Below are 14,018 nucleotides of genomic sequence, written 5' to 3' on the forward strand. Positions count from 1 at the left end.
TGCACCCAACTTTCAGGCCCACCCAAGCTTGTTCCGTTCAGTTTTCCATAGGAAAGGCCTGTCTTGGCTAATGTTTAGATTTTCCTAAAATCTCTCAAACAAGCAGCATCTGGCCTTGGCGAGCCCCATATCTCCAGGCCCAGCACTAGCAGCAGCCAGACTTGGTTCACAATTTGACCTCACCTGGGCACCTCCAAGCCCAGCACAAGTAGCAGCCATCTGCAGATCATTGTGTAATGTAGCTCATGCCTGGGAGGGGGCCGGGTGACAGGCAGAACCCAAGTGGTAGCTGACCTTGGCCTACACCTCACAGTATTCCCCAGAGCCAGTGCACCCAGAGGACAGCTTCAGACAGTGTCGAAGTACCACCATCTAACCAGCTCCACAAGTGACACACTCAAAGGGCAGACTCAGCGGGCACCAGAGCCCTGCTGAAGTAAATCCTGCTCTGTGGGGTAGATCCCCTTGCAGCTGATTGGCTTGAGGATAATCCCTCCCACTGAGGTGCCAACAGCAATCAAGGCTCAACTACAAGAGGAGGGTGTACACAGCCCACACAAGGGGTGCACCCTGAGTACCTAGCTTGGGTGATCAAGAAGGCTGTGCCACTGGACCCTACAGGATACCTACTACATTAGGCCATGCTACCAAGACAAGGGGTCATTAGCAGGTCTACCTAATACATAGAAATAAACACAAGGAGGCTGCCAAAATGAGCAGGCAAAGAAACATGGCCCAAATGAAAGAACAGATCAACACTCCAGAAAAAGAACTAAGCAAAACGGAGACAAGCAATCTACTAGATACATAGTTCAAAACACTGGTTATAAGGATGCTCAATGAACTTAGTGAGTACTTCAACAGCATAAAAAAGGACCGAATTTTTATCCACCACACATGGATGTAGGACCTGCCCATTTTTGGTTACTATATCTTTGTAGTATAGTTTGAAATAAGGATGTGTGATGCCTCCAACTTTGTTCTTCTTTCTCAGGATTGCTTTGGCTATTCAGGGTCTTTTGTGGACCCATATAAATTCTAAAATTTTTCATTGATTTTTAGAGAGAGAGAGGAAGGGAGAGAGAAACATCAAGTTGTTGTTCCACTTATTTATGCATTCATTGGTTGATTCTTGTATATTCCCTGACCAGAGATTAAACATGCAACCTTGGCGTATCAGGATGACAGTTTTAACTGATTGATTTAACTGGCCAGGGCTTCCATACAAATGTTAGGGTTTTTTTTTTCTATTTCTGTGAAAAAATGTCATTAGAATTTTGGTAGAGATTGCACTGACCTTCTGGAAAGGTGCTGGCCATTCTTCACCACATGGGAACTTCCCACTGATATTTCTTTATGGACCCTGACATCCTGCCACGTTCCTTGGAACTTCTGCTATGTCCATTGACCTCCTCCTGTCTTCTCTTTCCTCTGTACCTAAACTCTTCACCTCCTCAATCTAGTAGCCCTGAAAATTCCAAATGCCTCCTACTTTATTATTTAATCCCTCCCACATCCCAAGAAACCACTTACTCCTTAAAACATTTTTTCATTTGGTTTCCGGAACACTGCCTTCTCCTGATTTTCTTCCTTCCTTACTGGCCACCCCTCAGTCTGTCTTTACTGGCTCATTCTCCTGTTCCTAACTTCTAAACATTGAGATGTTCTAGGACTCAGACTTTAGACCTTTTTTTCTATCTTTACTCACTCCTGGATGATCTTATCCAGTCTAATGGCTTTAACAACAACCTTCTATCTACTAATGACTCTCAAATTTATATATTCTGCCCTCACCTCTAGACTCATATTCCCAATTGACTGCTCAACATCCTTACTTGGATACTTATTATGCATCTCACACTTAATCTTTCCAAAACTATATTTTGTGTCAGTCCCAAATGTTTTCCTTGCCTGGTAGTCTCCATCTCAATAAGTAGCAGTTCTATTCTTCCACTTGCTCTCGTCAATACTGTGGAGCCATCCTTAACTCTTGTCTTTCTATCACACCTCACATTTGATCTGGTAGCAGATCCTGTCAGCCCTGCCTTCAGAGTGCATGCTGGCTCTGACTACTCTTCACTTTCTTCACCACTAACCTGCCCTGGTTCTAGCATCCTGATAGCTTCCCTTATGGACCACTGCAGTAGACCCTAACAGGTCTCTCTGCTTTCATTCTTTCCCATCTTTAATTTACCCTCCATGAGTATCTTTTCAATATTTAAGCCAGCAAAAGTGACACTTCAGTTCAAAACTTTTCACCTGACTTGACCCACATCAACCTGCCTCTTACCTCAGCTACTACCCTCCTTGCTTTCTGTGGTGCAGCCACACTGGCCTCCCCATTGTCTCTTGAATAAAGAAGTTCTTTCTCATCTTGGGGCCTATGCATTTGTTCTTCCTTGTCCTGAAATTTTCTGCCCATAAATATTAGCATAGCTTCCTACCTCCATTCATTCATGTTGCTGAGTAAATGGCACCTCCTCAAAGAGGTCTTCCTTCACCAAATTTTCTAAAAAGGCACCTGCATCATTCTCTGATCCTTGACACTGCTTTGATTTCCTCAGATACTTAACTTGACATTTGATTACATTGTCCACTTTTGTGTTGCCTCTCTCCTCCATTAGGGAAGAAGTTGGTCTGTTTTATTTATTGCAATATTCTCATAATCTGGATGAGGGACTGACACAGAGAAGGAACTCCACACAGTCTTGTTAACTCTTAGTTTACCTTTGTCCATCAGAGTGCCTCCCCCCAATTAGGCTATATCATGAAGGTTCCTACAGGTGCTTTCTTCAATGCAAAACCTCTGAGATGAAGTTTGCTCACCTATAGAATGCAAGAGCCTAGCAGTTATACATTTATACATATTAGAACACATCCTTCAGATAAACTCACAGAAGTGGAATTAGTAGGTCATAAGCCAAACTTCCAAATTACCCTCCAGAGAGGCCAACATTAATCCCTGTCCTATCAGTAGTGCTCTGCTACAGGGTGTTCTGGGTCTTCAGGCAGATGATGATGATGATGATGATGATGATGATATCCCCCTTACTATTTGTTAACTAGAAAATAAACAGGCATCAGTAGAGGGAGGGAAACTTCTGGGTTATCGTGCCACTGATGAGGGTCTATGGAGCATACTGACTTTTGGGAGTAAATATATTCTCTGGCAGCTTCCATATCTGAAATTATGTCCCCACCAACACCTTAAAATTTTTTCCCACGATGCCAAGTTATGTTCATTCATTAACTGATTCACTTCAATATTACTTTTCAGCATCTCTTTTGTTCTTAAGCTCTAAACATTTGTCAAGCTGAAAAATATTCCTTGAAATAATGGGGGGACTTCCGGCAAGATGGAGGAATAGGTGGACGCACCGTACCTCCTCGTACAACCAAGATTAGAAAAACAATAATTTACTATCAGAATAACGCCCAGATCTGGCAGAGGATTTATCTGAATGGAAGTCGGGCAGCCAAGAAGTTGAAGTAGACGCGTTCATCCAGACTGGTAGGAGAAGACGAGCCCGGCGGGCGCGGGGCTGGCTCGAGTCAGCGGTGCGCGGAGGTCGGGGAAAGTTTGGCGTGAAATCGGCGCGACAGCCATCTGGGGCGCAAGAAGGCAGCGGTGATCCCTGAGTACGCAAGCTGCGGCTGGCGGACCCAGAGGGGTAGCGATTGTGGACCAGGGCAGAACTCGCAGCCCGGGAGCCCAGAGAAGCGTCTGAACCCAGGAGAATGGAACTACCGCCATTGTTTTCTCCCGTCCCGCTCCTGCTCCCGCCCCACCCCCACATATAACGTCACAATCTAGCGACTGGTGTGCCCAGCCCCGGTGAGCACCTAAGGCTCCGCCCCCCACCATAACAGGAGCAACCAGACCGGGAAAAAAAAAAAAAAAAGGAGAGACGGGGGAAAAATATGTTTTCAACAGAGCAGATCAGTCCCCCAGGACTCATACTTTTGAGCAACCAAGAATTAGCCAACCTATCAGATGCGCAGTTGAAAACACTGGTGATAAGAAAGCTCACAGAACTGATTGATTTTGGATGCAATTTAGATGAAAGGATGCAGGTTACCATAAAAGAGATGCAGGAAGATACTCGGAGGAGAGCCAATAGTGAAAGGAAGGAATATGAGTCTCAAAACAATACAGTGGATCAGAAGGAAGATAGAATCAACCAAGCAGGAAAGCATGATGAAATAAGAATTCAAAAAATTGAGGAAAGGATTAAGAGCATCCAAGACACCTTTAAACGTTCCAATATCCGAATTATAGGGGTACCAGAATCGGAAGGGGAAAAGCAACAGATTGAGCACGTATTTGAACAAATAATAAAGGAGAACTTCCCCAATCTGGCAAAGGGAACAGTCTTCCAAGAAATCCAAGAAGCTCAGAGAGCCCCAAAGAAGTTGGACCCAAGAAGAAACACACCAAGGCACATCATAATTACATTAGCCAAGGTAAAAATGAAGGAGAGAATCCTAGAAGCAGCAAGAGATAAGGGGACAGTCACCTACAAAGGAGTTCCCATCAGACTGTCAGCTGATTTCTCCAAAGAGACCTTACAGGCAAGAAGGGGCTGGAAAGAAATATTCCAAGTCATGAAAGACAAGGACCTACATCCCAGATTGCTCTATCCAGCAAAGCTATCGTTTAGAATGGAAGGGCAGATAAAGTGCTTCTCAGATAAGGTCAAGTTAAAGGAGTTCATCATCACCAAGGCCTTATTGTATGAAATGCTAAAGGGACTTATCTAAGAAAAGAAGATAAAGAAAAGACATGTATAGTAAAAGGACAGCAAACTCACAAATATTAACAACCACACCTAAAGCAAAACCAATAGAAACTAAGTAAACAATTAGAACAGGAACAGAACCACAGAAATGGAGGGCACATGGAGGGTTAGCAGCAGGGGGGTGGGAGGAGGAGAGAGGGGGGAAAAGGTATAGAGAATAAGTAGCATAGAATGTAGGTTGAAAATAGATAGGGGGAGGGCAAGAATAGTACAGGAAATGTAGAAACTAAAGAACTCATAAGTATGACACATGGACATGAACTAAAGCGGGGAAATGTGGGTGGGAGGAAGGTACAGGGGGGAGGGGAGAGAAGGGGGGAAATGGGACAACTGTAATAACATAATCAATAAAATATATTTAAAAAAAAAGAAATAATGGGATTTACAATCATCATGGCATTTAGCAGTTTATAAAGTACTTTCACTTCCATTATCTAATTTGGATTATCCAAATACCAACTGAGTACAATTCTGCCGATTTTACAGTTGAGGAAATAAGAGGCACAACAGGGAGGAATTTGCCCAGGGTTATACATTACATGTGAGTACATATAACATGTGAGTCAGAGCCACAACTAGGAATCTTATGAGCTTCTCAGCAGATGCCACCCACTCTGGACAACAGTATCCTGTCAGGTCCACCAGCAACAAAACTAGGTTTATTTGACCATCATAAAAAGGATGACACACTTATGCATCCTGAATTCTGAGCTGAGGGACATTAGAATGGAAGAGCGATTTGAAAATGGCTTTTGTTTGTGATGCCATTTTGTTTACCATGGTGGGTGTTGTGCTGTGGAAACTTGATTATGGCAAGGAACTATGTTTTCTAGAAGCCTCTCCCTTGTATGATTCTGGATTAGAGTTGGCCAAAAGAGGAGCTTGTGTGAGAATTGTAATGCAGAAAGCAAGCAGCAATCACTACTCTTGGTAGATTTCTCATCAGATAGAGTGATGGACAGAAACAGGGGTGCCCTGAAGGTCCTAGCTTATCCAGCTCTCTCCTGCTCCACCTCCAGCTCTCATTTCCTACTGTTGGCTCTGCTAGCCAACAACAGCTTCAGGCCCACCACCAGGGGCATGGCTGTGGACCCACACAGGCAGGAGTTACACAGAGGCCACAGCTTCCCATAAACCTCTCCATGAACTCCCCCTTTGCAGCTTCACTTGGCCAACTGGATTCACCTGGCTCCTTGAACTTTCCTGAAAGCTCTGATTTGTCCAACTTCACAAATGCTTCCAGTAGTGGCTATTGGCTCTCTGATCTTCTGCTTCCCCCTTTCAGACATTCACTTCCCAAGTTCTTCCTACATTTGTGAAAGGTTTCATTCCTAGAATACTCATTGTGGCTCTGCTTTCCTGTCTAAATCCTGACTGATAACAATACTTTGCTTCACTTTAAAAGAAAAATACATAAGAAAAGAAATATCCCAGATTGTAGGGAAGAATTCTACCTTATACTGAGTATCTGTATCCCAGGTGCTTGATTTATAGACTGTGGGTGTTGGGGAGTGGGTGGGAGAGGAAGAGAGATTATTAAAGGAACTGGAGGATGAATAATGTATACCTTACATATAGACCAAGGTGGGGAAGGGGATGGTAATGGAAGAATTGAGAAGATACAACTTTATCTTGATTTTATGAGATAAATAAATGGAAGAGGAGAAGGAAATGGAAGTGAAGTTATTTTTGCAGTCCGGAAATTTTCAATTAAGTTTTACCATAATTCCTTAAGATATAGTTAAAGAAAATAATCAGCCAAGTCTATATTCTCTAAGTAACTATCCTCTGTGAATCAAAAGAGAAGGTAGTGAGTCTTACATAGGAAATACAGTTTTTAAAACATAAAATGTACAATTACATGTGAACAGGAGGAAAGACAATTTAATTTCCAAGGCTTCTTTTTTTTTATTTTTATTTATTGATTTAGAGAGAGAAAGAGAAACATCTATTTGTTATTCCACTTAGTTATGCATTCATTGGTTGATTCTTGTATGTGCCCTGAAAGGGGATCGAACTTGTAAACTTGGTGTATGGGGATGATGCTCTAACCAACTAAGCTACCCGGCCAGGGCTCCAAGGATTCTTAAACATTATAAAACCCAAAAAGATAAGATCTTGGTATCACTCAAGTGTATACTCAAGGCTTTAAGGCTAAATAAATAATTATGTCAAAGATCCTCTCCTTTCTCCCATCTATATTATCTTCTCTCTTTGCAGCAATCAGAGAAAGGAAGTTTTAAAACAGTTGTTTTCCTTTTGTTTTGGGTGGCAGCAAAAGTTATGCTCAGAAACTGAGTCTATCTTTGCCGGCAATTTATTTAGCACAGGTTTGCTGTGGTAATTATAATCATTTCTCTAGTCAGTGGTACACAGGATATCTCTTAATAGCCAAATAAAGAAATGACATACTCCAGTCAAATGGCTGATCAGTTATACTATTGTTCCAGGCAAGGGGAGACAAGAGAAATAAAGTCCAAATTTAATATGAGGTACACCTTTTTAAAAATATTATTTAATTACATTTATTAGGATAATGTTGGCTAATAACATTATATAAATTTCAGGTGTACAACTTTGTAATACATCTATATACTTTATTGTGTGATCACCACAGAAAATATAGTCACCATATATTTGGCTCCCTTTACCCTCTATGCCCTCCTCCCACCCTCTCTTCCCCTCTGGTAACCACCATTCTGCTTGTCTATCTATGAGTTTGCTTTTATTTGTTAATTTGTTACTTTTTGTTTTATATGCCACATATGCATGAAATCATATGGTTTTTGTACTTTCCCATCTGACTTTATTTCACTTAGCATAATACTCTCAAGATTAATTTGTGTTGTAGCAAATGGCAACATTTCATCTTTTTGTGGCTGAGTAGTATTCCAGTGTATATATGTACCACTTCTTTAAGGAGTTAATATCCAAATTATATAAAGAACTCACACAACTCAACAACAACAAAAACAAACAATACAATTAAAAAATGGGCAAAGGCCCTGGTCGAATCACTCAGTTGGAGCATCGTCTGGTACATCAAAAGTTCTGATCCCTGGTCAGAACAGATATGGGAGGCAACCAATTGATGTTTTTCTCTCACATTGATGTTCCTTTCTCTCTCTCTCTTTCTCTCTTCCCCCCTTCACTCTCCCCCCACCACTTCCTCTCTCTCTCTCTCTTTCTCAAAAATCAATAAACATCCTTGTATGAGGATAGAAAATAAATAGGTGGAGGATCTGAATAAACACTTTTCCAAGGAAGATATACAATGGCCAACAGATACATGAAAAGATTTGCAACATCATTAGTTACAAGGGAAATGCAAATCAAAACCATGAGATACCATCTCTCACCTGTTAGAATAGCTATTATCATTAAGACAAGAAATAACAAGTGTTGGTGAGGATGTGGAGAAAAGGGAAGCTTCATACACTGCTGTTGAAAATGTAAATTTGGTACAGACACTATGGAAAACAGTAGAGAGGTTTCTTAAGAAGTTAAGAATAGAACTACCCTAAGACTCAAGAATCTCTCTTCTGAGTATCTACCTGAAAAAAATTGAAAACACTTACTTGAACAGATATATGTTTTTCCTATGTTCATTGCAGCATTATTTACAATAACTAAGACATGGAGGTATACCATGTTATATGAAGAGGCAATAGGGAGAGTTGGCAACTAACCTAGAGCTGATTCCCAGCTGGCAGTGAAAAAGTAAAAGTCCCTTTTTGCTGGAGCTGTTGCTAGGGAATGAGACTCCAGTGTTAGTAGACAAGCTGAGTTGCTGTGAGGATTATCACTCCAGAGACTGCTGCATAGTTTAATATCACTACTGACCAATGAGTTGTCCTGATTATGGTAGGAACAAATGTTTCAAGGGTCTTCAGAGAATTTTTAGGTTAGTGACGAGTCACCTTTCCCAAACCAAAACTCTCAAATAGTCTTCACAAACTGTCAGTGTTTATAGTGTAAATGTCCCCTTGCCATGGTTGTTTCTCCATATGTTCTTATCAGTAAGCCCCCAGCAGGCCCCTCAGCAGCTGGACTGCTAACTTCTTATCCACAACAACAGATGTAGAATGATGACATCCTGGCACGACTGACTTCATTCTTATATCAAAGCAACTTTTTTTGCCTTTGTCATAAACAAGTACATTAAAACAATTTCACTAAAGTTGTAAACAAGTGGATTTGAAACCATAAGAATTTTGAAATTTGATGCTCTTTTTATAGTGGATTTCACATATGTAAACATTCTGTGGCATTGTTCTTTCAAAATCAAATTTGTTCATCCCCCTCCTTCCATCCTCTCTCAGTAAGCATTTTCATCCAGTGTTGCTAAAACATGGCCACCTCAGGTAGCTTGTTGATCACTTTATCAAGTAAAAGATGGCAGATTTTGCCAATTTTCCCTCCCTACTCTAAATTAATAAGCATGGCTCACAGAGCAGGAAAATTGTATTTCCACCAAGCAAATATAGATTGCCTTCTCTTTGGCTGCCGTTTCAGTGTCTCTCACTTTCACTTGTGTCCAGAGCATCCATCTATTCTTCAGCACTAATGCTGACAATGGCCAAAGGATGTAAAATGCTTGGAGCCAGTCAGCCCCAGTCCATGGCTTCCTCTACTGCCCTGTGTCACGTGAACACACATGCATAGGGGCCACTCCAGAAGCCAGAAAACCACCAGCTCATTTCATGGACACAAAGAGGGCATCTTCTCCACTCCTTGGATCCCCAAGGACCCAAACTCTTGGCTCTGCATGTGTTTTCACCTCCAACTTGTTGGATTTACTCCTGGAGGCCTGTATTAGTTTACTGGAGCTGCCATAACAATGCCTGCAAACTTGGTGGCTTCAAATAAAAGTTTATGCTCTCATAGTCTGGAAACTAGAAGGTCAGAATCAAGGTGTCTGCAAGGCCATACACCTTCTGAGTTTTGGTGGTTACCAGCATTCCTTGGTGTTCCTTGGCTTGTGGCCACATCACTCTACTCCAATCTCTTCCTCCATCCTAACATCTTCAGCTCGATGTGCCTGTGTCTTCTCCTCTTCTGTCTGTTTCAAATCTCTGCCTTTCTCTTCTAAGGACACTTGTCATTGGAATTATAGGCCCACCCAGATAATCCAGGGTAATCTTGGCATCTTGAGATCCCTAATTTAATTACATCTGCAAACACCTTTTGGCCAAAAAAGGTCGCATTCACAGGGTCCAAGGGTTAGGACATGGATACATATTTTGGGGGCCAACATTCAACCCCTACCATGCCTTAGCTTCCTAGACTCAGGAATCTTTCTCTTTAAGAAGTTTTTTAAAAAATTATTTTATTGTTGTTCAATTACAGTTGTTTGAATTTTCCCCCCACCACTCCCCCCGCCCCAGCCAAACCCACCTTCCTCCCTTCTTTTTAAGAAGTTTAAAACCTGTCTCAAAAGTACCAAACTTATTAACACTGCCTATTGTATTCAGAAATGATCCTTAACACCACAAAAAGTTGCATTTCACTCAAGAATCCCATTAACTGGTTCATCCAAATTTTCTTCTCTTGGCCCTGCAGCCTCTGTATCTTTTTCTCCTTCCTCATGTACCTTCACTCAGTTGTGCTGGCTCCAGTCTTCCAGCTCTTATGACTAGAAATTCTCCCTCTCCTTGCTGCACAGAGCAATTTAGCCTACCCAAATTACTAGGTTTTTGCCTACATATCTATGACCCTCCTCACACAAAGGATTGTCCAGTTACCAGAATTCACTCTTTCTGATGGAGAATGGAAAAGTGTTCAACAAGTTTTGTTCCTTTTAGGATATTTTAAAAATTTGGTTTATTGAGGTGAAATTCACCTAACAAAAATGAGCCATCCTTAAATGTACAATTCGGTGGCATTTAGTATATGCATAATGTTGTGCAACCATGACCTCTATCTAGTCCCAAAACATTTTCATGACTCCAAAAGAAAGCCCTTATGCATTAAGCACTCACTCCATTCTGTCACTCCCCCAGCCATAGGCAACCACTAATCTATTTTCTATTTTTATAGATTTACCTATTGTGAACATTACATATAAATGGAATTATATAATATGTGGTCTTTTAAGTTGGGCTTCTTTCACTTCACATTATGTTTCCAAGGTTTATGCATGTTGTAGTGTGTGTCAATGCTTCATTCCTTTTTATAGCTGAATAATATTTCATTGTATAGATATACTACATTTTCTTTACCCATTCATCTGTTGGTGGTTGTGTCTATTTTTTGTATTTCTTATTATAACATTTCATCCATTCTTTTCAAAAATATTTACTGAATGATAACTGTGCGCTAGGCACAGCTAGGGATGTAGCACTTAACAAAACAGAACACAAATCTCTGCCCTCATGAAGCTTACATTCTGGCTGAACAGATAAATTATAAATAAGATAAACAAGTAAAATATAAAGTATGCTAGATAGAAGTGCTAAGGAGGGAAGAATGGTTGGATAGTGACTGGAAAGAACCAAAAGAGGAATTTTGGGGGGTTCACTGGTCATTTTCTGTTCCTTGATCTAGGTGCTGGTTACATGTGCATTCTCAGTTTATGAAATTCAGTGAGCATACACTTAAGATTTGTGCACTTTTCTGTGCATACATTTTACTTCAATGAAGTTTTTTTAAGCCAATGTGCTTCCATTTCTTTGAAAAGGCAGTTTACTGCGCCTGTCTCATGCTAATTCTAACAAAACTTCGAATGTGTCAAACCAGATGGTTTTGTTACTTTGGGGGTCCAGCTGAATTCCTGACCCTGTTCCTGAGTGTTTAGGATGTCACCACAACCAGGTGCTAGTTATAGCATTCTGCCCTTCACTTATGTCCATCAGGTTTCTGGATCATTCCAGCTCTCCCTGTCTAAGCATAACTGTCAGTGGACAGCCAGGGTTCACAATGATTATGTTAGCAATTTTAAGTTGTTACCTTGTTATTTTAAAGCACATTTCCTGCCATTATTTTGAGTGTAGTTTGGTTTGTTTTTTAATACTGACCTTAGCAAGAACAAAAATTGTATTTTCAGGGAGATAATGACTATAGAATCACAGGCATGGAGGCAAACAACACAGGCTATAATGAAAGATAATTGTGTTCAGAAAAGGGGTCACCCTGGGATGTCAGTTCTTTAAAATGGTTAGAATTTCTCTCTCCTGATGTTCTCTCCAGAACAAATCAACCTAATCAAGAAGCAATTTCTATTTTTAAAAAATATATTTTATTGATTATGCTATTACAGTTGTCCCATTTTTTCTCCCCTTTATTCCCTCCACCCTGCACCCCACTCCCGCCAGTATTCCTCTCCCTCAGTTCATGCCCATGGGTGGTACATAGAAGTTCTTTGGCTTCTCTATTTCCTACACTATTCATAATGCCCCACCCCCCATCTATTTTGTGCCCACCATTTATGCTTCTTATTCCCTTACTTTTTCCCCCATTCTCTTCATCCTCACTGATAACCCTCCATGAGATCTCCATTTCTGTGATTCTGTTCCTGTTCTAGTTGTTTGCTTCATTTTTTTTTTAAGGTTCAGTTGTTAATAGTTGTGAATTTATTGTCATTTTACTGTTCATATTTTTATCATATTCTTTTTCTTAGATAAGTCCCTTTAACATTTCATATAATAAGGGCTTGGTGATGATGAACTCCTTTAACTTGACCTTATCTGAGAAGCACTTTATCTGCCCTTCCATTCTAAATGAAAACTTTGCTGGATAGAATAATCTGGGATATAGGTCCTTGTCTTTCATGACTTGGAATACTTTTTTCCAGCCCCTTCTTGCCTGTAAGGTCTCTTGAGAAATCAGCTGACAGTCTGATGGGAACTCCTTTGTAGGTAACTGTCTCCCATTCTCTTGCTAATTTTAAGATTCTCTCCTTCTCTTTAATCTTGAGTAATGTAATTATGATGTGTCTTGATGTGTGCTTCCTTGGGTCCAACTTCTTTGGGATTCTCTTAGCTTCCTGGACTTCCTGGAAGTTGATTTCCTTTGCCAGATTGGGGAAGTTCTCCTTCATTATTTTTTCAAATAAGTTTGCAATTTCTTTGGCACCCCTATGATTCAGGTGTTGGAACATTTAAAGTTTCCCAGAGGTTCCTAAACCTCTTCTCATATTTTTGAATCCTTGTTTCTTCATTGTGTTCTGGTTGAATATTTCTTTCTTCCTTCTGCTCCAATCATTGATTTGAGTCCTGGTTTCCTTCACTTCACTGTTGGTTTCCTGTATATTTTTCTTTATTTCACTTTTCACAGCCTTCACTTCCTCTATTTTGCGACCATACTCAGCCAATTTTGTAAGCATCCTGATTACCAGTGTCTTGAACTCTGCATCTGATAGGTTGGCTGTCTCTTCATTACTTAGTTGTATGTTTTCTGGAGCTTTGATCTGTTATTTCATTTGGGCCATGTTTCTTTGTCTCAGCGCACCTGTTAGGTTGTAAGGGGTAGAGCCTTAGGTATTGGCCAGGGTGGGGCAACCCACATCACTGCATTGTGGTGCTGTCTGTGGGGGAGGGGTCAGAGAGGGAACAATGCCTCTTGCTTGGCACTCGGCTGACTGCTTTCAGCAACTTCCTCTGCTACCCACAAGCAAATTGGGCCCTTCTGGTGCTGATTCCTGGGTAGGTGGGTGGGCTTGTATATGTTCTAGGACTGTGTGGGTCTCTCCAATGAACTCTCCTGTGAGGCTGGGAGCTTCTCCTGCTGCCACGACCCCTACAAGTTTTTATAGCTAGAGGTTTTGAGGCTTTATTTCCCCATGCTGGAACCCTAGGTTGCTCGGTCTATCTCGCTCCGTGGTTGTTTCTCCTGGTTTACCAGCATGTAGATGTGGGACCGCCTGGTCCATTAGTCGTCACCTCGCCCACCTGATCCTCCATCTGCCATTTTGTCGCAAGTCCTCTCCACCCAGCTGCCCATCTCTGCCCCTTCTACCTGCCTGAATGAATGTTTCTTCTTTAATTCCTTGGTTGTCGGACTTCCATTACAGTTCAATTTTCTGGTAGTTCTGGTTATTTTTTTATTTTTAAATTTGTTGTCCTTCTTTTGGTTGTGCAAGAAGGCAAAGTATATCTACCTATGCCTCCATCTTGGCTGGGAGTCCTAAGAAGCAATTTCTAGTAGGCAGTTCAATTGAACCGATTTAGGGAAAAAATGAGTGAATGATTAAAATTAACCTTAAGTAGTGGCCATATGTCC

General features: G+C 41.1%; 1 long non-coding RNA gene across 1 annotated transcript; it reads right to left on the reverse strand.

Moving 5' to 3' along the window:
• Positions 1 to 228: 228 nt before the first annotated feature.
• LOC118498409 lies at positions 229 to 13,699 on the reverse strand. Its single transcript, XR_004900894.1, has 3 exons — positions 13,688 to 13,699; positions 11,126 to 11,127; positions 229 to 471 (listed from the first exon to the last, which is right to left on the reverse strand). It is a non-coding gene; the product is annotated as an uncharacterized LOC118498409 (long non-coding RNA).
• Positions 13,700 to 14,018: the final 319 nt, after the last annotated feature.

This window comes from Phyllostomus discolor, chromosome X, assembly GCF_004126475.2.
Source record: "Phyllostomus discolor isolate MPI-MPIP mPhyDis1 chromosome X, mPhyDis1.pri.v3, whole genome shotgun sequence".
Taxonomy (NCBI): domain Eukaryota; kingdom Metazoa; phylum Chordata; class Mammalia; order Chiroptera; family Phyllostomidae; genus Phyllostomus; species Phyllostomus discolor.